The sequence below is a fragment of the Tyto alba genome, unplaced genomic scaffold (assembly GCF_018691265.1).
Source record: "Tyto alba isolate M040663 unplaced genomic scaffold, T.alba_DEE_v4.0 Super-Scaffold_38, whole genome shotgun sequence".
In the NCBI taxonomy this organism is placed as follows: Eukaryota; Metazoa; Chordata; class Aves; order Strigiformes; family Tytonidae; genus Tyto; species Tyto alba.
Window position 1 is genome coordinate 15,263,763 of NW_024881313.1, and position 19,843 is coordinate 15,283,605.

The following is a 19,843-nucleotide window of genomic DNA, read 5'->3' on the forward strand; positions in this document are numbered from 1 at the left end:
TTACTAGATCACAAGTTCCAAAACTTGCAATCTCCAAATGGAATTATAAACAGAGAATTAACATTGTGGGCACGGGGGAGGAATTTGACAAATGCTGGTTTTAAATAAATTCCAGAAAAAAAAAAATCAGAATATGTTCAGTGAATAATTAAATGAACTTTGGACATGCTCTGGAGCTAGCCTGGCTAGCACTGGGGTTTTAGTTCAGTAGCACTGAACTTGGAACAGAAGCACAACACAGGAGGCTTCTGCAGGAATTTCCCATCAGCACTGGCTTGCAGGACCAAATGATTTTCCAGTGGCTGACCCCATAAGTCCTTGAGAAGCTGAGCCAGATACTGAAAAAACTATACCATGCCATTCCAGATTACCTGTCACGTTGCAGATCAACCTGTTCTTATTACCATCACAGTGAACAAATTAAAGATACATCTATCAACTAATGCCACAGCTAGAAACACACCCCTCTGTCATTAGGTAATTTCCTTGTTTGTAAGTATTAACAGGCAAAATTCTCTTCAGCTGGCAACGTCTGCATTTGCAGGGGTGACACAGCCATCAGTGTGGGCAGGGCTTGGACCGCCAGCATACTTTTGTGAAATCTCATTGGTTTTGAAACCACTATGAGTTAGCAAAAGCAAAGCAATAAAAGAGCGTCCCTATTTCTAATCAATAGAGTGTGGTTAGCTGTTTAAGACAAACCTCAAATTTTCAGTTTTTCAGGAAGGGTCATGAGTTTGATCTCAGACTGGGGAAAAAAGTAAAATAAAAATGCAAAAATTTGAATATTTTTATGACATCAAATTGCATACTTTTGTCAGTTTGGTTTTGTTTGGTTTTGTTTTCTTTACAAAAGACATACACCAAAAATTTTACAATAAAAAACCCTTCTGGAATGAAAATGGAAGATTTTTCACAGTGTCGAAAAAATGCATTTCCCCTTACTTTTCTCAAAATATAGACATTTCAGTAAAGCTAACATATTCCTATGCTTGTTCTATTCTTGATAATTGTAATGGAAAAAACATTTCATTGACAACTTTTATTTGGTTTAAGAAGTGTGGACAAACACCTTAAGCACTATTCTAGGACTAAAAATACCTGGTTTAGTTCTCATTTTTGCAAATGATTTTGTGTGCAACCTTGTTCTTAAGATTTGTTAGCCATACTGCATCATAAACCAGATTATCCCCTTGTGTTTGTAAAAGAGCTAATACAACAGGATTCTAATCTGAACTGAAATCTCCAATGTGAAATACGCTACACTGCTATTTTTATTTCTGTTGAAATTGGAGGATGTGCCTTATATGTGGTACTAGCCACAAATGAAAGGAATTTCAGTATAGTGCAAAGCATGATGGAAATCAAATTCCCTATTCAAGACTGTTTTCTTCAAAAGAACCTTCTACACAAAACATTTTACTTCTATGAGCATTTCATCTTCCCCTGTGCTATGCTCCAAGAAATTATCATTTATTGGGTTATCTGTTTCTTCCTGATTTGGTTCTGAAATCAGTAACAAATCACCACTCAAAACCACCAAAAGCAAGTTATTCCATGGGGGAATGACAGCAGCTGGCTGCAGAGCAGGTAAAATTATAATACAGTATACTAATAAAAAACACATCAAACTGCCTAATATACAATTATCTGACTGACACAATGAGGTCTGTAACATACATAGAGAATAACCAAGGGCAAAAGGGAACAATGACATGGTTAAAGATAACTGTAGTAGAGTGAGACAAGTTAAGAAAAAAACCCACAACCCCTCCCCCAAAAGTCCTTTCCACCCTCCCCAACTCCCAATCCTACCTGAATTATAACTAATTACCTTAAGTGTTTATGCACCCAGTAGTATAACTACCCTTTTACTATACAGTTTAATTTTTTACAACAGAAATAGAAAATAGATTTAGCCATGGCAAATTAGAGTCTACTGTAAAAGTGCATTTGCACTACTGACTGTATAAACATTTGCAGCTAAAGTCAGACCTCTCCCCCACTGTGAATACTACCTCTGCTGTTTACGGACCATTCAGGAACCCAGGCAGGGACATTCATGCATTCAGCTACCACTCAGGAGCTCCTATTTATCTCAATAATTTGCTTTTTTATAAGCATCTATATAACAAATTATATCTCAAATTCTTGTTCTTAAAATATCACACTACAGTTACATAACAATAAATGTATTCTTGAATAATACCTTGAATATGTGGCTGCATAGTAAATTTGAAAAGAAATTAAATTTTATTTTGTACGCTGAATAATTCTGAAAGGGAAGATATATTAAATCAGCATATATATTGTATATATTCATACTTCTGGGATGGCTCTGAAACCAAGATTTAAATATTCATATTTGAAAATAAAAGTAACAAAACAAGCTCATATATATGGAGGAAAAACAAAACAAAACAAAACAAAACACAACCTTCTTCCCAGAAATTAATTAATTATTCCAGGAGATATTTGAAAAATAATCTTAGAATTACTGCCAAATACCTGAGTTATTATCCTCATGGCTCATTAGTCTAGCCAATAACATACCTTCCTTTCAAATCAGAAAGAAAATACCAGTAAGGCTGGAGTCCTCTCCACCTTCTACCTCCCAAATAAACAAACGTTCCAGAGTCATCATGCTTCCCCCATCTCTCCCACACATCTACAAGTAGATGGAGAGTGGGGAGGATGGGGGAGGGAAACGTAGCTTTTTCATGAAGGAAAAAATACTTGTCAAAACCACATGCTATTACTATTTTTTTTAAGTTGATCTTGTACCATGCACTTTCCATTAGATCCATCTAATTGCAAACAATTTTAAAAACTTGATAGGTTTGGCAACCATCCATCAGATACCAGGGGTTTATTACGGTGCTGTGTGTACTATTTCTAAATGACTAAATGAAACATCTGAAATAAAAAAGAAATTCCCAGTCAATTTATTGGTATGTAGGTGTCAGAATCTCCAGAAACAGAACACACAATTAGAAAACACTGTTAACATATTAAGGCTTTCTGGCACATGTTTTGAGAGTTACATTCCCTTCCATCTCATAAGAAGCACTATTTTAGAAACATATCCAATAGTCACAAAAATATTTGCCATCCATCCAGCTGTAACACAACAGACACTTCTGTGGCCACGAGATCCTGCTGAGCAGCACAGGGCTGTAAGAAAGGGAACTGAAGAGAATTTTATTACCATAGGCACCTTTTATCATGGTTAGATGTCTCACTGTGTAGCCACTCTACTAAGGTTGCTGATGCACCCTTTGTTTTGCCGTGGTCTCCTACTCTTCTGCCACAGCTCCAAAGGGCTTGCTGGTAAGCTTTCCAGTATTTCAGAGACACCCGAAAGAGGTGCCGGGCTGAACTTGTTTGCTCAACTATGGGCAGTGCGCGACACGGCAGGTGGCTGGGTGTGCAGGGATCATCGGGACGAACCACACAAGGAGCCCACTGCTGCTGGACCTTTGGAGTCCACCTGCAGCTGAGATGCTGCGGGCTTTCCACATTGCTCAGCAGAGGCAGCAGGTGTGCAGATGTCTGCTTTGGAACGGCTCTGGCTTAAAGATGCATTTCCAGTACAAAGCTTTTATCTCACACCCACGGAAAAACTTAGCACATTCAACATCTCTGCGTACCCTTAGTTCGGTGGAGACATCAATCCCATACTGACTCCAGACTCTCTTCATACACTGCCCAAGAGCCAGATCACTTGTTCAAGTTTATGAAGCAGCTTTTTCAGCAATGTTAGCATGATCAGAGTCCAGAGCTAGATGCAGAAGCAGAAAAGTGATATATATGCAGCTTTTAATCAGCTTTTAAACAGATTTTAATCAGTGACCCACTCTGAAGCTTCTGCAATGTCTCATACGAAATTATAATGAATGTATTAAAACTTATAAGTTTCACAATGTTGAGCATACCGCATATCTGCTCAGTGCTGCATTATTACCATGTTTTCTCACCTTCTTTTATGGACTACACCTATTTGCTAACTCATTCTGCTTAATGAAAATCCAGTTTATAGCATCTCTCAGCACTAGGTAGTCCCAAATTGAGTGATTCTGGCAACTCTAAATTAACAGTGAGCAAAGCAGCAGTGATTGTGCCTCCTACGTCACTATACTGAACCATGAAAGCCCACACCAAAGACATCAATTTACGCTCAACTCTCACTCTGTATTTAAAATAGTTGAGAAAAGAACAAAACCATCGTTCACTGAACACTGAATGGCCTAGTAATAAGGTTTAACACCAAGCTATACTTCACTGAAAGAATGAAGTTACATGAACTATTTCTTAAGTGTGAAACTTAAATGCTCTTTCCCTTCAAAAGTAAAAAAAAAAAAAAAAAAAAAAAAAGTGAGATAAGTTTTTCTATCTGTAAAAGATCACACCATCTCCTAGGTTACAGCCTCACCACTTCAAATCAAGGGACATAAAACAAGTCAAACATTAATTCATCTATATCTTCTTCCTCCAAAAAAACCCAAACCCAGGAACAAAGGAAAAAAATGGCTCATTTAATTTGCTCACATTTATGAAAACATGGTAACTGTAATGATTGAGCTACAGAGTTCCTGGTTTTCTTACAGCATCAAGTGTTGGTGTAGAGCCTTTTCTTGTCTGAAATCCTTCTCACATTGTGGCTGTGGCTAACACCGTTTTCTAAATTTTAGAGTAGCACTGATAAAGTATAGACTAAACTGAGAGTGATTAATTAAAGCAAGACATGAAAAATGCACCAAATACAAACTCACCTAACAGCATGCTAAAACACAGGCCTTAGCAATAACACTTACAAACCAAACCAAGTCACTATTCTCTGTGTTTTAAGGAGGTTTACACAAAAGAATCAGATATGTTTCTTATTGCACAGATTCTTCTTATGTGTTAGAAGTATTGCCACAAAGAGGAAAAACCAAACAAACAAACCAACCCCCAATCTATTACTGTTTTAGGGAAATTTCTGTGTTTGGGAGATTTGCTGCTGCAGACTGAGGTTACCCTGGCTAACGTTTTGCCACCAGAAAATGTCTCCCACTTACAATTTAATTGCAATACACTTTGCAAGATTTGTTTTGCTCCTGATTTTGTGTTGGAGTTGTCAGTGCTGTTGGAGACCTGTTTAATCTAGCCCTGCAAGTTGAAAACTTGTGTGCAGCCTGTCAGCTTCCAGAAAAATTAGTCTTAAGGTTAAATAACTGAGCAAAATAGAAAAAATGCTACCAAACTCTATGATATTGAAATGAAGCGCTTTAATAAACTGGTTACTCTTATTCAAAGATGAGTATAGATAAATCAAACAACATATTTGATATTTTTATTTTTCTTCCAAATAGTGTGTCCTTCTAAGTGTGTCCTACCATGCTGACTATCCAGAGCTAGAATGAATCTTCAGACAAATCCTGTCCTCTGGTTTGTGTTTCCCAACCTGTCCTGGGATGAAAGTGCTTCTTAATTTCTCCTTCGCTGAAAGGTCTTCTCCAGTGTAAATCCAGCTTTGGGCACTGTGCATCACCCAGGCCTGGTTCTGGTCCTTATGCTAGTGAAGATTTATCTTCTTTTTTGCCACATTCAGGATGCTTTTGGAATATCCTAGTGAGATGAATGGGCACTGCTGATCTGACTGTTTTGTTGGTTACAAACACAGAAAAGATGTACACAAAATTCTGTACAGATTTTCCATCTGGATCAAGAGACCTCTCTGTTTAGCCTGCCAGAAATGGAGAATATGCAACAACAAGGCTATGAAAAAACTAATCATATTGGAATTTCATTATCCCTAGTGTTTCTCTGATGACTCACTTTTTTTTTTTTTTTAATCTGACCTCTAGCTAAATTTCTCAACTGCAGCCAACAACAGCCACAGTGCTGTGCTCTGCTGATCGCTGAGCAAAAAGCCCTCACCTCCCCATGCTGCCTCTTGGCCATCCCCATTTCTTGATGGCCAGGTTTCACTCTGGAGATATGGGGAACTACCTGCTATCAGGTCTTTCCTGATGAGGAAACCTCATATGAAAGATATGGGCCAAATACCCGTATCTCCTACCCCTCATTCACCCAACTCATCTACCTTCATTTTCTCATCTCCTTGCATAAGCACTTCATATGCCTTTAAAATAAATGGCCAGTGAGGCAACAAAGCTGTGGTATTATGCCACTGACTTTCTTTAAAATGCCTTACTACTTAGTAAAAATACAAAAAATTCTTTCCCCTTAACGATGACAGCAGGATCCACAAAACTGGTAAAAGGTGTGGAACAGGTTGCCGTGGAAGGACAAAGTAATTTAGAAAAAACATGCGTTGCCTACAATTTAATACTGTATTGTTTAAAGTCTCTTTGGCAAAACAGATACTGCAAATACCTAACAGAGGCATAACGAGCAGGTCTCTTGAAACACAAATTACGGGATTTTGCCACAATCTTGAAGAAGTCAAAGGTGAAAAAAAGCCTGAAGCTGGGAAGAGTGTAATTAAAGAACACAATAGAGGAGTAATTTCAGGGAAGTGCATGTGGAAGGAAGGTAGACAGATGGGGAGACTAATGCTCTCCATCGCACAAAACAAAGGAGAGGGAAGTTTAAGAATACAAGTATTTTATTTTTAAATCTAATTCAGTGAAGCAAGGAGTAGAAGGAAATATGAATCCTCACAGCCATCCTGGAATGTGCTCTAACTGGAGATTCCTCCTGGTAAAAGCAAACAGTAAGAGAAGGCTGCTTGAGAGGCAAGTGAAGAAACACAACCCAGCTCCACCTCTTGGAGTAACTCAGACACACTCCTCAAACACCAGCGGGGCCAGACACAAGCTGGAAGCCTCCAGAGCAAACCAGCCCTCAGGTGGAGAGAAGCTGCCAGTATCCACTGGCCACAGCCGTGATATAGACACCATCGAGATCTTCTTGCTAAGTTAAACTCAGAAATTAAAAAATAATAATAAAATAAATATTTTCTCCATTTCCAGTTTTGCAGCCAGGCATTTAGTTGCATGCTTTAATAGATTAAGCTTCTTTACTGCCATCCCATAACCTTGCTTGGTGTAAGAGTGGCCTCCATGGAAATGGGCAGACACAGGACAAACCTAATGACAGGGTGAGGGCACGCGGCCCCGAAATGACTGCCACCCCAAACACAGATTTGGGACTTTTAACAGCTAGGTTTGTCATTTTCCTCATCCCATTGTGAAAATTGGTTTGAAGGTAACAGATTATCCCTAAATAAGTATGAACCACTGCCCCTTCTGCAAGCAGAAGTCAGCAGGAGGAGACTTTCTTGACTCCTGGAGCAGTGGTGACTGTCACCCTGTCCTGCTGTCAGCAGCACTGCTGCTATTTCAGCCTAAGCATAACTGGCCTCCACCTGTTTCCCCCATCCCTCAGCTGTACAATCACAACTGCCTGAATGCCACAGAAAGAGTTAGGAAGTAACTGGTACTAAAAAGGGACAGATTGGTTTAAATTATACTATAGCATACTTCAGTGGTTACTCTGTCTCCCTGCACAACATAGCGGGTCCCAACTCTTAATTTTTAGAAGGATACTTTTTTTTTTTTTTTTTTTTTTTTAAATGAACTTGTAATATTTACATCAGCTTTCAAAGAACCTTTGTGGCAAGAAGGTATGCTTCCACTTGAAAACTCCCTTTTCCTAATGCTCACAGCCGTGCTACACACTCATTAATAGTATCGCTAACCACAACAGGACTGTCTGAATAATGGAAAATCAAACTAGATGTATATGAAAAACTTCCTGTCCCATATCCAAACTCTCTATATAAAGTTTCAGATTTGTCTACTTAATACCCTACTTGGGTCCTTTAAATGACAGAATAGCAAAAGACATGAACAAAATCACACCAATTCTGGTGGTTTGTTCCACAAAATTTACTCTGAAAGTCTTTCCACTGCATATACTCTCGAACTTCAATATGACTTAACAAGCTGTCTAGAGGGAGCAACAAGAAAATTAAAGACTGTTTTTTTTTCCTGTTTAACTTTTTCTGTTTACAGCTGAGATTATTTCCTTATTAGTTTAATGATAAGTGACTTCACAATTTTCACTATGTTCAGTGATACCGTGAGCCATGTTTCTTTTCAGAGAAAGAGAGCAAAACTTAAAAAAAAAAAAAAAAAAAAATTCACAAGAGAATTCACTACTGAGAATTATCTATGTAATTGAAATGTTCACAGCAAATAATTAGCAGTCAGAAATGGTATTTCTGTTTGCTAGTAGAAAACAAACTTATAAACATGTATTTTAAATTGTTTAATAAATATTTTCTCTGAAAAAATTTATGAAGATTCTGAAGACAAGCTGCCTGATGTCAATACCAACCTGATTCCCTTTTCATTATTCATACTGCCACACTGTTCACTGAAAAAAGACTAATTTATTATCAGTATTTTATCTATCAAGAAAGATGCTCTTATTGATGATTAAACAGTAAAGACTTGAGGACGTGAAAAATTAAGCCAAAGTAACTCTACAGATATATTAAATCTAAAAGTAGTCTGCATATAAATAAAAGGATATTAATTTATTGAATTCCTAATTATATATTTCATATATAAGCGTTCATATTGAGCATAGAACCTCCACTTTTATATTGACTTACTGACATTCCAACATTATAGTTATGAAAACCAGATTTGAAATGACTCATTGCACTGTTATTTCATACACAAAACCTTTAAAGCATTTCCTGAGGTTAATGGAAAAAATATATTTGTAGAGAATGAATCTAAGTCAATGTTTTTTAAAAAAAAGTGAAAAAAGTTCATTAAAAATTAGATAGCACCGTAACACAGAAAGCATCATAGATAGCTACACCACTGAAGATTAGTAGAAGCCAGTACTCCCCAGTCACTGATATGAGGCCAGTACTTCATCAGCTCCATCACAGTAAAAATTCAGCCTGGATCAGGCACAAGCATATTTCTGTCACATTAGCCAGAGCACATAGCATGAGGTTACCCACTCTACACTGACTCCAGAAACTAAAGATGCTACCTTACCTGGCCTGAAATATACTGGAGATATTACCCCTTCAAATATTTGTTAGTAAACTTATATTGGTATATTACTTTTTGATACCTCTATGGTAGTATTTGGTCTCCCTGCCATTATCTAGACTCTATGACCAAAGTAATGATTCAGAAGAAGGTAAGTAATACATGATTCAACAGTCAGAAGCTGGAAAGAGAAAAATTGAGTCTTGAAGCAAGACATAGATTTTCACCAGTGAGCATAGCTGACTGCTGTAACAATCTTGCCAAAAAGTGTGCTGACCATTCCTCTACAAAAAATAGTCTGATGTTTTTCAAAGGATATACAGACATATGCAGTATCTTTACTGCTTTCCTGTTTTGTTGGGGTTTTTTTCCCCTCCTTCAGGGACATCCTACTGACAAAAAGTTTGCTGTCTTTAATTAACTTCTCATGTTCATCTTGGAAGTAATCTACAGCAATCCATAGGCCACAGGCTGAGACTTACTTCTCTAATTCATCCACAAGTACTGGATTTGATCAGATGATTACTGCATGGGCTTTAATTACTCATATTAAGCTAGAAGTTAGAGATGACATGCTCAAGCAGTCCCCTGCTTGTCACTAAATCTGAATAAAAGATTCAAAGAAATTAAAGAATCCCATGAGTTCCAGAAGAGTGAGTTCCAGTTGCATATTTTCTCCTGACCACTTAATACAACTGTTATGTCTCCAGCAGTAAAGTTTCCAACTTTTGACAGTAAGTGATAATCTCAGCTTTATTTGCTGGCAGTTTTTCAGGCTATATTTCTCCTTTTCTTCCACCGCCCTAATCAGCTCCTCCTTTCCTTGTTTATGCCTGACACATACATTGTAATCACCTGCCTTTGATCACTCCCTGGCTCAACTACTGAGCTCTTTAATTGCTCCTACAAATCAATCCTTTGAGCTTTCCTTGTTTCTTCCCTGAACTCATTAGTTTGCCAAAAACTTTCAGGCCAAGACATGCCCAGCTAAGAGCTTCCATTCCAAATACGTCTCAGTGTTGGTTAAATATTAAGTTAATTCTGGGTTTGGGCAAAGAGATGTAGATGAAAATTCCCTGAAACACAGGGAAGGTCAATTCCCTCTTTTTTGAGCTTTCACTAGTAATTACGGTGATGACCCTTACAACATGCGTGGTAAACAGTTGCAGAAGGCAGCCTTGTAGCAAAGAGGGAAAAGAAAGCAAATTCTTAAAATAAAGAAGGGATCAAATTTTGCTCACACTTATATAAAGGGTAACTGTAAACTTCAGAGCATGGTTTGGTGCTACTTACTGAACTTAAGTCTTTTCCTGCCAGAAGCAGTTCAGCACCACAGGGAGGTTATTCCAAGTCAAACATGAACAGCTTTCAAAATGTCTCTCTTGCTGATGGAAAGATGTTGGAAATCAAGATCACAGACCAAATAAGATTGTAAATACATATATATATAAACTTGTCTGTGGTAGCATATTAAAAAAAAAAAAAAAAAAAAGGTAACTCTTCAGTATTTCTCTCAGGGTAAAACAAATGCAGCGTAAGAAATTAATCTGAGTTAAAAGACTGAAACCAGATCTAAGTTCTTTTTATTGCCATCTTTTTGTTCCTGGCACATGTCAGGGAATGAGCTCTGTTGTTTTTAAGTTCTTAATCAAATAAAACACAGCTTTCCTAGTCAATAATATATACTGTATTAACTATAGATAATCGACTAGAAAACATCTCACTTAAGAATATCCTCAATTGCTACTTTGGATTATGGAGATCCAATAACCAATTCTACTGCAAGTAAATGATCTTGTTGTTCCTCCTCCTAAATATGAAGGGTGTCAGAAATGGCAGTCACCCTTCCTACCACAGACTCAAGTCATTCAGCCTCCAGGCTCTTCCAAGAAACATGAAAATAGATACACTTGACCTCCTACATATTTCAGGAGATAGCTCTGCTTCCTTCATTCCCTCCTGAGATGAGGAAAACATACTGGGAGGTTGGGAGACCAATGCGAAAGCATCCACAGTTTTGATGTCCATGTGAAGAACAAACCCCCACACTGCATTACTGTGATTTACAGCAGCTGAGCGTCTCCAAAATGGCAGACACTCCTCCAAATAGTAATTCATTTGGAAATATGTGTTGCTACCAGACCAGAAACAGTTGTAAACTCACAGAAATAAGTCTTACTAATATTTTCTCATCACAGTTACTACTGGACTGGTTTTAAACAGGCAGATGGTTGGTTCATGCTGCCATTCAAACAAAACAATGGACAGAAAAGCCTAATCCCTATGTCACTATGTGACAAGACCCCACAGCAGTGGAGCAGTTTCTCCGACAGCAGGCCTTCTGCTCTGCCATCCATACCTTTTGCTGCCTGGCAGGGTTTCAGGTACATGGAAGAACAGCCAGACAAGTGGGATTTGCACAGCATGCCACAGCAATGCTTCCTGGGCCCACAAATCCCCTGCTAACAATTCACATCTAAGGACTGAGCAAGACCCAAGACCCTGGACTAAAGTCATAGGCAAGCTATCAGCAGAAAAAATGGACAGCGTTGTTTTGGAAAATGTCAAAAGAAAAAAAAAAAAAAAAAAAAAGTGAGGGATCTGAGCCTCCACATCTTTTCTGAACTAGCAAGGAGACATTCTTCATGACAATTTGAGATTGCTTAAGAAATGCTTACACAAAACTGCAAGACTTATGAAGCATAAGCAAGCTTCCTCACTTTCATCAAACTGGCAAGTTCTCAAATTTCAATATGACACGTTTATTGCAAATTTATAGTAATGTCCATCTGCCCAATAGCAAGGATACAAAACTCTGGAGTTTGTAATGCTTCACTGAAATTTCACTTACTGACAAATGAGCATCTCCAACTATTAAACAAAGAAAAAGCACACAGATCCTCTAAGAAATAAGGCCTCTCCCACAGACCATCCACAGCTGTAACCACAATCAGGAAAGGGCCTCAGAAAAAAGATAGTGTTCCACGAGCAATTGTTTCGCCCTTTAAAATTCATAGCAAAATAAAAATTGTTCATTAATACATATATCTTCCAGGCTTTAAAGAAGTATGTCTGGATAATGATCTTAAGTCATATGGCTTAGTTTTAGGTAGTCCTGCGAGGGGCAGGGAGCTGGACTCTATGATCCTTATGGGTCCCTGCACCTTGAGACATTTTATGATTCTATGATGTGTCTTAACATGCATATACACATACATACACGTATGTATGAGATGACAAACGTGTGTGCATATATGCACACAAGCAATGTGTCTTGCCACTATTATTCTCATTATGGACAATGGGACAAGACCACTGTTTAGGGCTTACTTGGTTATCCTTGTAGGACAAACACCAAGTACAGCATGAGGGCTGTTATGCCACTCACCTCTTCCCTCCCTGCAGATGACCAAAAGGGGGTACAGAGAAAGCTGGAGAGATTTCTGCAAATCTACTTGGCCACACCTGAGCTTCAGTCTTGACCTAGAACCGCACCCAGTGTCTTCACAGAGACCGACTTCCTACCGTTCCTGCATCTGCAGGTCTGGGTAATTAATAGTCAGTGCATTAGCCCAATTAGTTTCAAATTAAATGTTTTAAAAACTCACTGAGAATTGCAGGAACTAAGCCATGCTAATTAAATATTGAAGCAATAAGTGGAAATAAGCATCAGGATAGGTTTTTCTGTGCCCCACTCCCAACGTAGAAAGGATTTAAGGGCATTTACTGAAACATTAATTGGATCTGTGAACTTCTGCTTGACCCTTAGTTTTTCTTTAACATATATAGGCTGTGTAAAACATGTACAAATGCATACTATTGAAAATGGCTTCATAAAGACTTCCTTAGAAAAAACAAACAAGTGAAACTTTCTAAAATGACAAAAAAGCTTCACTGTTGTGTAACTAGTGTAGGAAAAAAAAAACATTTGACAATAGTAACATACCATCTCAAAGCAATATAGAAACACTCTATTACCAGTGTGCACAATATATAGTAAAAAAAGCACTCCTCCAAAAATAGTACAATAATTCTCACAATAACCTGACTACATGCAATATTACAGTAGCCCACAAGTGTAGAATGAGGAGTATATATGATGAAAAATGAATCAGATGGGTAATTTGACCATAAGCAGAGAAACAGTGAAGATAAAACACATCAATGAAAGAAGAAGATGGGATGGATTTTTTTTCTCATAAATATTTATGGCATCAGCAATGATCATTACTCTGCATGGTGACCCAGCAAGGGAAAAATAATTAGATTGCGGTATCTTTTGTCATCACGTCAAAGGAAATCCTGTCTGAAAAGCAGAGCTCCAGGTGCTCTGCTCCCACCGACCTGTGCTGCTCAGGGCTCTGCACCTCCAGCTCCCCCCTCCATGCCCGCAGGCAGCAGCCAGGCAACAGGCACCATGTGGGCTGAGCGGCCCCAAACAGCTACCAAGGGAGCAGGTAAGACGGGTATCAGGCCAAAGGAGCAGATGACTTCAGCTCACGACACCGTGTTTCACTTCCTGGTGGAATTCATTCCCGTCTCTCTCCTCTTGCCCTTTAATGACTTTCTCAGACATGCAGGAACCAGTTATCTTTGGGACCCTGAATTCATCTGGCTAAGCTTGGTAACATCCAAAAATGTTAAAGGAAACCGAACACTTCATGTAAGAGCCTTTTTTTTTTTTTTTTATTACAAAACCAAGCCAAAACACATCACAGCTTCATAACAACAGCTCTTGGTGCCCCCCTCCCTCCCAACAACCACTGCTACAGCCTGGGTAGCATCAGTGGTATTTCATCACAGGTCAAACTCTGACCCAACTTTAAAAGCTGTTCTGGACAAGAAAGGATGTACGGTGACATCTGCCAGTCCCCAGAGCTGGCACATCCATGGGTGGCTCACGGACCTTCCCTCAGTTACACAGAAGCTGCATGAGATGTTTCCTGCCCTTTAATCCAGGGCTCATTAAAGTCTGTGAGGATGCTACCTTTAAAATCAGTGTGAGCAGGACTCACCACCAGTCTCATCTTCCCCTTATTCTGTACTGTGCCAGCGTAATTGTTGTGGGAGAGAGGAGAGATCTATAGCAGCTAAACACTTTGGGCAGACCGTCTGATCTGGTTACATGGCTCAAGGCAGCTTGAAGGCTTTGTTAGAAACCAGTAAGGAAAGATGTGCTAAGGAAGTAAACAAAGAGGAAGCATGTTTTCACTTCACTTCCTTTTTCTCATTACAAGCTGAATTTTCAAAAAACTACAATGCAAATACATGCCCAACTCTCATTGATGTTCAATAGGAAAAAGACAGTAACCAACACTCAGGCCTTTGAAAGTTTATCTTGCAAGAGAGGTTATTTAAACAAAGGTGATATTTGGCCCTAAGCAGATAAAAAGGCTCAGATAAGCAACAGGGATGCCATATTCCATTATCTGAGAGCGTCAGCCAGCAGCTTGAGTGTTTAAAGCACTGCTGCAAGAAGAAGATAGAATGCTGACATATGGTCTTCACAGAGTATCGTCTTGAAAATGAGCTTAATTATAATCCCTCGAGTTTGTGTCCTTTGCAGAGCAGGTTGTGACACACATCTCACACAAAAAAAAAATAAAGCAATGCTTTGATTCTGCTTTTTATTGCCCATCTTCACAAATATGCTGAGTTCAAAGCCTATGTTGAACACGGATATTTTCATCTGGCCCTGCACTTTAGAATGACTTCATATTGTTGAGCTATTTTTTACCCTAAATGATGTTCTGATTAGTTGCAATTTATTACTTATGAGTAAAGGTTCAGCTGACCATTAAAAATGCATTTGTGGTATCCTTGAGATTCTCCAGGGTCGGCTGAAATAAAAACAGCCCTGCCAAGTGAATTCACAGCCCGCTGTTTGAGCAGCAAAAAAGTTTTTTAATGTTTTAAAAACACTCCCCATATTTCTGAAATTAACCACTCTCACAACAAAATTAATTTGACTGAAAAACATCACAAACAAAAATGGGGAGCAAGAGGGGAAGCTGAGCAGGCATGTAAGGAGATGCTAGAGGTAAGCACTTCTCTGCATGGTTCATCTGCAAAGGTGTTTCAAGACTTGGACTACAGTAATTCTCCTAAGATTTTCTGAAGGCAAACACAAGCCATCCTGATCAGGATTTTCCCGTCTCCCATGTTCATCACAGCTACCCAGCCTCCTAAAATTAGAGTTAGGTTTCTGGCCCTGCTCCAGACCACCTTTGCATGTCAGCTCCCTGCTTCCTCCGGGCACTCGGCTCAGGCCAGCGATGAGCTCCGAGGGGGCACCTACCCACGTTCCAACACCACGGGCCCTGCTTACGGTCGTGGCCTCCAGACACAAGCAAAAATAATTATGACCATATGAGAGATTCCATCCCACTTTCATAACCCTGCAAGTGTAGCACTTGGGTTGTTTTTTTGCCTTTTAAAATAAGCCAGTATTTCTCTGGCATAAATAGAGATAAAAAGCAATCACGTAAGGGCTTGTGCAGCTCCAAAACCAGGGATAATTGCAAAACACGAGCCTTACCTCACCAGTGTTTGCTTTACTGTGTATTTTGCAACTGTGGCCACAGACAAATTGGTGCCTGCTATTAACATTAAGTTTTTATTTCTCCTCTTATTTACTATATTAATGCTCTTATTTCTTTTTAAACAATACATCAACTTAATGTCAACTACTTTTCTGTTTAGACTCGCATGTCCATGATGTTAACTACTTAACAGCTAGTAGGTATTTGGGACTCAGAGGAATTTGAGTGTTGTTCCATTTGACCTCTTCTGACCGAGCTATGTTATAATTAAAAATTACTGATTTCAATTAAGCCCTTCTTCATTACTATTCAGCAGAACTATTTATTTATTTATTTATTTATTTTTTCCCAAAAACTGTTAATATAACTAACAATAACTAACTTTAAGGATATTCCCTTGCCAGAAATTAAATCATAGAGCTTTGTGGTTATTTCTGAGTGCTGTCAGATTAAACTCAATATTAAATTAAAAGCTGTTTCACAATGTCAAAAAGAATGTTCTGTATAATAATCTGCCTTCTGATGGTAATTTTGTATAATTAATGCCACCTTTTCATGCAATCTTTTGTATTCTGAAGTTTACTCTGTACTCCCACATGGAAAATTAGATCATTCAGCATGTGGAGGCATTTACAGAACACAGCTCACTACTACCTATTGAACCAATAAAATAATGAAAGTAGGGGAAAATTATTTTAACATATCAACTGATTCTTCCCTTTAAGCACTATCAGTGTTTTCATTCAAAAGACAGCAAAGGGGATGATGGTAGCTAGGTGTTAGAGATCACCATCCTTCACATATGCTGCTCCATCTCCACATCAGAAAAAACTAAAGTTTCTGCTAGAGGTTTTCTCCATCTTATGTTACAGACGAGCTTGTTCCAGTGCTCAGTGGCAGGCAAGGGTGCAGGTTCACTCCCCCAAAACTACAGCCATGTCAACATATCCACTCTCTATCCAGTTTCTCCTCACTAAATCCATCAGTGGAAGATGACCCACAGCAAGGGACAAACACAAATCTACCTAAATCCAGGCAAAACATTTTAAAGCCATGTAGGGCAGCCACATCCACAATATTCAGCATGAGCCCCAGACAGCTTGGAAGTAGAACAGAAGACCTGATGCTGTCTCCTGATTCCCCATCATGCAAGCACAAGTTACAACACAGCATGTCCCACCTTATCCACTTTGCTCCACACTTTTCCTTGAAGAAACCACACTATGTTGCAGATCTAGATAATGGTCACTGCGATGGTAAAAATCTCCAATGTTAATAATCTCATAGTTTTAGTTTTGGAATTTTAGATTTTTTTAAAGTCACTTACCTTAAACTTGGAAGCAATTAATACCTGTTAAAGCTTTAGCAAGATCAGTGTTGGAAGATTTTTGGAATGCTCCAAATCTACCTGTTTTATGTTTCAGACACATAGCTAAACTGCTTGAAAAATATCCTCACAGAAAGTCCAATTAATTTTGTTTCACTCTGTTCCTCTTGTTTCCAAACAGAAAATTGGCATTTTCCCTCCTTTCCCTAATTTAGCAGGCAGCACCAGAGAAACCGTGCAACATCCAGATTCTGATCTCTCACAGACAAGTGTAACTCTGAAATCCCTGGGGTCGCTTAGAGATTACATGGTGCAGTGAGTCTATGGGCCAGGTCAGTTCTTGTGAACATCAGTTTGCACAACAATGTTCAGTGGGCATCTCCAGAACTGACAGTTCCTTCAGTTTTAAAAGTACCACTCAGCAGAACTTGTAGCACCCATTTTGTACATTAAAGACCTGCTGGTGACTCAAAGTTGATGATCAGTAATAGACAAAGTTTTCAAAAACCAAAATAGACATCTCTCTTTCTAGAAGAGAATAAACTGGATTCTCAGTAGCAAGAAATAAATGCAGAACTGTAATAAAATTAAATTAGCAACTTGAAAATAATTACAAAGCAAGTTTGTCAAAAGGAGTTGAACATTTCCTGTTGAAATGATTCCTACTTAAAGAATTTTCCTCCTGGTATTTGTTTCCTCTTGTATTCTCCTCTCTCCACCACATCCTCCTCTGAGACTATGGGACTTAATGACATCCAGCTATGATTTAGGCAGAGACAGAAGACGGGATTCCCAACACTGGATTTGGAAGGAGATAAGGAGAAAGTGTAGGAAACTGCTTTTACTCTTGAGAGAATCTGGTTTATCTGGATGACTTAGTGTGGTGACTGAGAGTCCAGAAGACACCTGTCTAAAGGTAGCAAATGCAACATACTTCCTTTTACAGGTCCACCAGCCCACAGGTTTTACAAGCACAAACGAGGACATAAGATTTATACAACTTTTCCACACAGAGGCATGTAAACAGAACAATACAATCTACAAAGGGGTCAGAGGATGCATCGTGGCTGGCTCAAATCCCCCACAGACTGCAAAGATGCTAACTCCTCCTCCCCCTTTGAAATGCAGCACTGCTACAAGCATCAGCTGCCGTAACTATTTTTTAGCAATGCAGAACCTGATACATGCAGAATACGAGTTAGCCTGCTACTTTAAGGAGGACAGCATACAGGTAGCATGGAGAAGAAAGCCAAGGGACGCCTTCAGCAGCTAAAAACATGGTTCCTTTTTTTTCTCCTTCCAAACAACCCCAAGCACAGTGACACGGTCCAACCAGCAAAGCTATCTTCCTTCCATGGTGCCAAAGGATCTGGCTAAACGCAAAATAAAAAGCAGTCTGAGTGTGATTTTTTTTTTTTCATCACGTGCCAAGTATGACACCAGCCTTGTGCACAGGAAGCATCTGGACACACTGGAAAGAACTTCCTGACTTGCTCCTAGTAACAAGCTCAGCTAAAAGCTTCTTTCTATCAGCTGCAGAAGAGCAAATTGCTCCCACTCTGCTTCTCTTAGAAGAAAAGGGGAAAAAACCCTCAGTATTCTACCTAAAGCCAACAGACAAAGCCTGAAAAGCTAGCAAAATACATTCAGATGTTTTGTTGGTTTGGTTTGTAAATATGGACTTCCACAATACCAGGATTTAGCCTGAACCACTCAGCTATGAGAAGACAGACTTGGAAGCAAATCCCTATTAGAATGTGAAAGGAGTAAGATATTCTATTTATCTTCCAAAATAAAACTCCTGAAAAGGTTATTGAGCAAGAACAAACAAAAGACCAGGTAAAGGAAACACTGCATGTTACTAGCTTGAGGAAAAAATGTGCAACTTAATCTTTAATAAGTTTTCCCTACAAAGCAAAGTCCATGTGTCTAAATTTCTCTTAAATGGCACTGGCTTTGAAGAATAAATCCACAGCAAGTAGATGATAAAAAAAGCCTAAATTTTCTTGCCTTCAGGACCTTAAGGTCTTTAGTAATGCCAAGAATATATGACCATAAAAGATTACTTTTTTCCCCCCTTACACCCAGAATTTCATTAGTTTTGCAAAATATTTTTATTACCCTCAAACCTTACAAACTAAGTTAAAAAAGATGAAACAGCAAATAGGAGTTGTTAGAGAAGTAGCATGAGGACCCACCTGAATCCTCTTAAGAGGGGAAAAAATGCAAGAAGAAAGAGATAAGAGGCTCAGTGGGAAAACATAAGCAGACAGAGATGGCTGAAAACAACTGGTAAGGTTTAGAAAACAAATACTGATAGTAATGACCTGTAAAAAACATGATCCATAACCATTCCAATAGAAGAAGAAGGAGAGATGTGCAAAAATTAATAGCTTACTCTCGGGCTGAGGAAGGATCCTGAAAACCTGAAATATCCATTGCGCTGTTGGGTTTTTTTTAAATTACTTGAGCTTTTCATTCCTGTCAAAACTGAGCCTGAAGCAAATATTTTCCTGCTAGAAGTAGTTCCCCAGAAGATGACTGTCTTTCCACACAAGCACTGGCTCTGCCACACTCCACATAAATCCCTAGCAGCTCTGGATCAGCTGGCTGCAGATTTATGTCATCTTCCCTTCGGTGCTCCACCAGCACATCGAGAGGGCTCTGATGGGGTGTCCGCATGAGCCTAGCCTCAGATGAGGCTCACCACACAGTTCTCAAGTGGATAAGAGAACTCAAACCTTTCTATCATAGTCCTGCAGCTGCAAAGTTCCCCATGGGTCAACAGGTAGTGAGGAATGTTTCAGTCAAGAAAACTGGACCTTCTTCCAGAGCTCTTCAGAGCCACGTGTCATCCTCCTGACTACAGTGGAATCCATATGGTCCCACCAAAGCACCAGGGCTGAAGCTTGCATCATAGTGAAACACTAAACTCCATCCAGAGGAGC

General features: G+C 39.0%; 1 protein-coding gene across 2 annotated transcripts in view; it reads right to left on the bottom strand.

Annotated features, from left to right (window-relative positions):
• LOC104357937 (probable acyl-CoA dehydrogenase 6) overlaps nucleotides 1-19,843 on the bottom strand; it is a 92,728-nt gene that overhangs the window by 42,697 nt on the left and 30,188 nt on the right. The window lies entirely within an intron of this gene.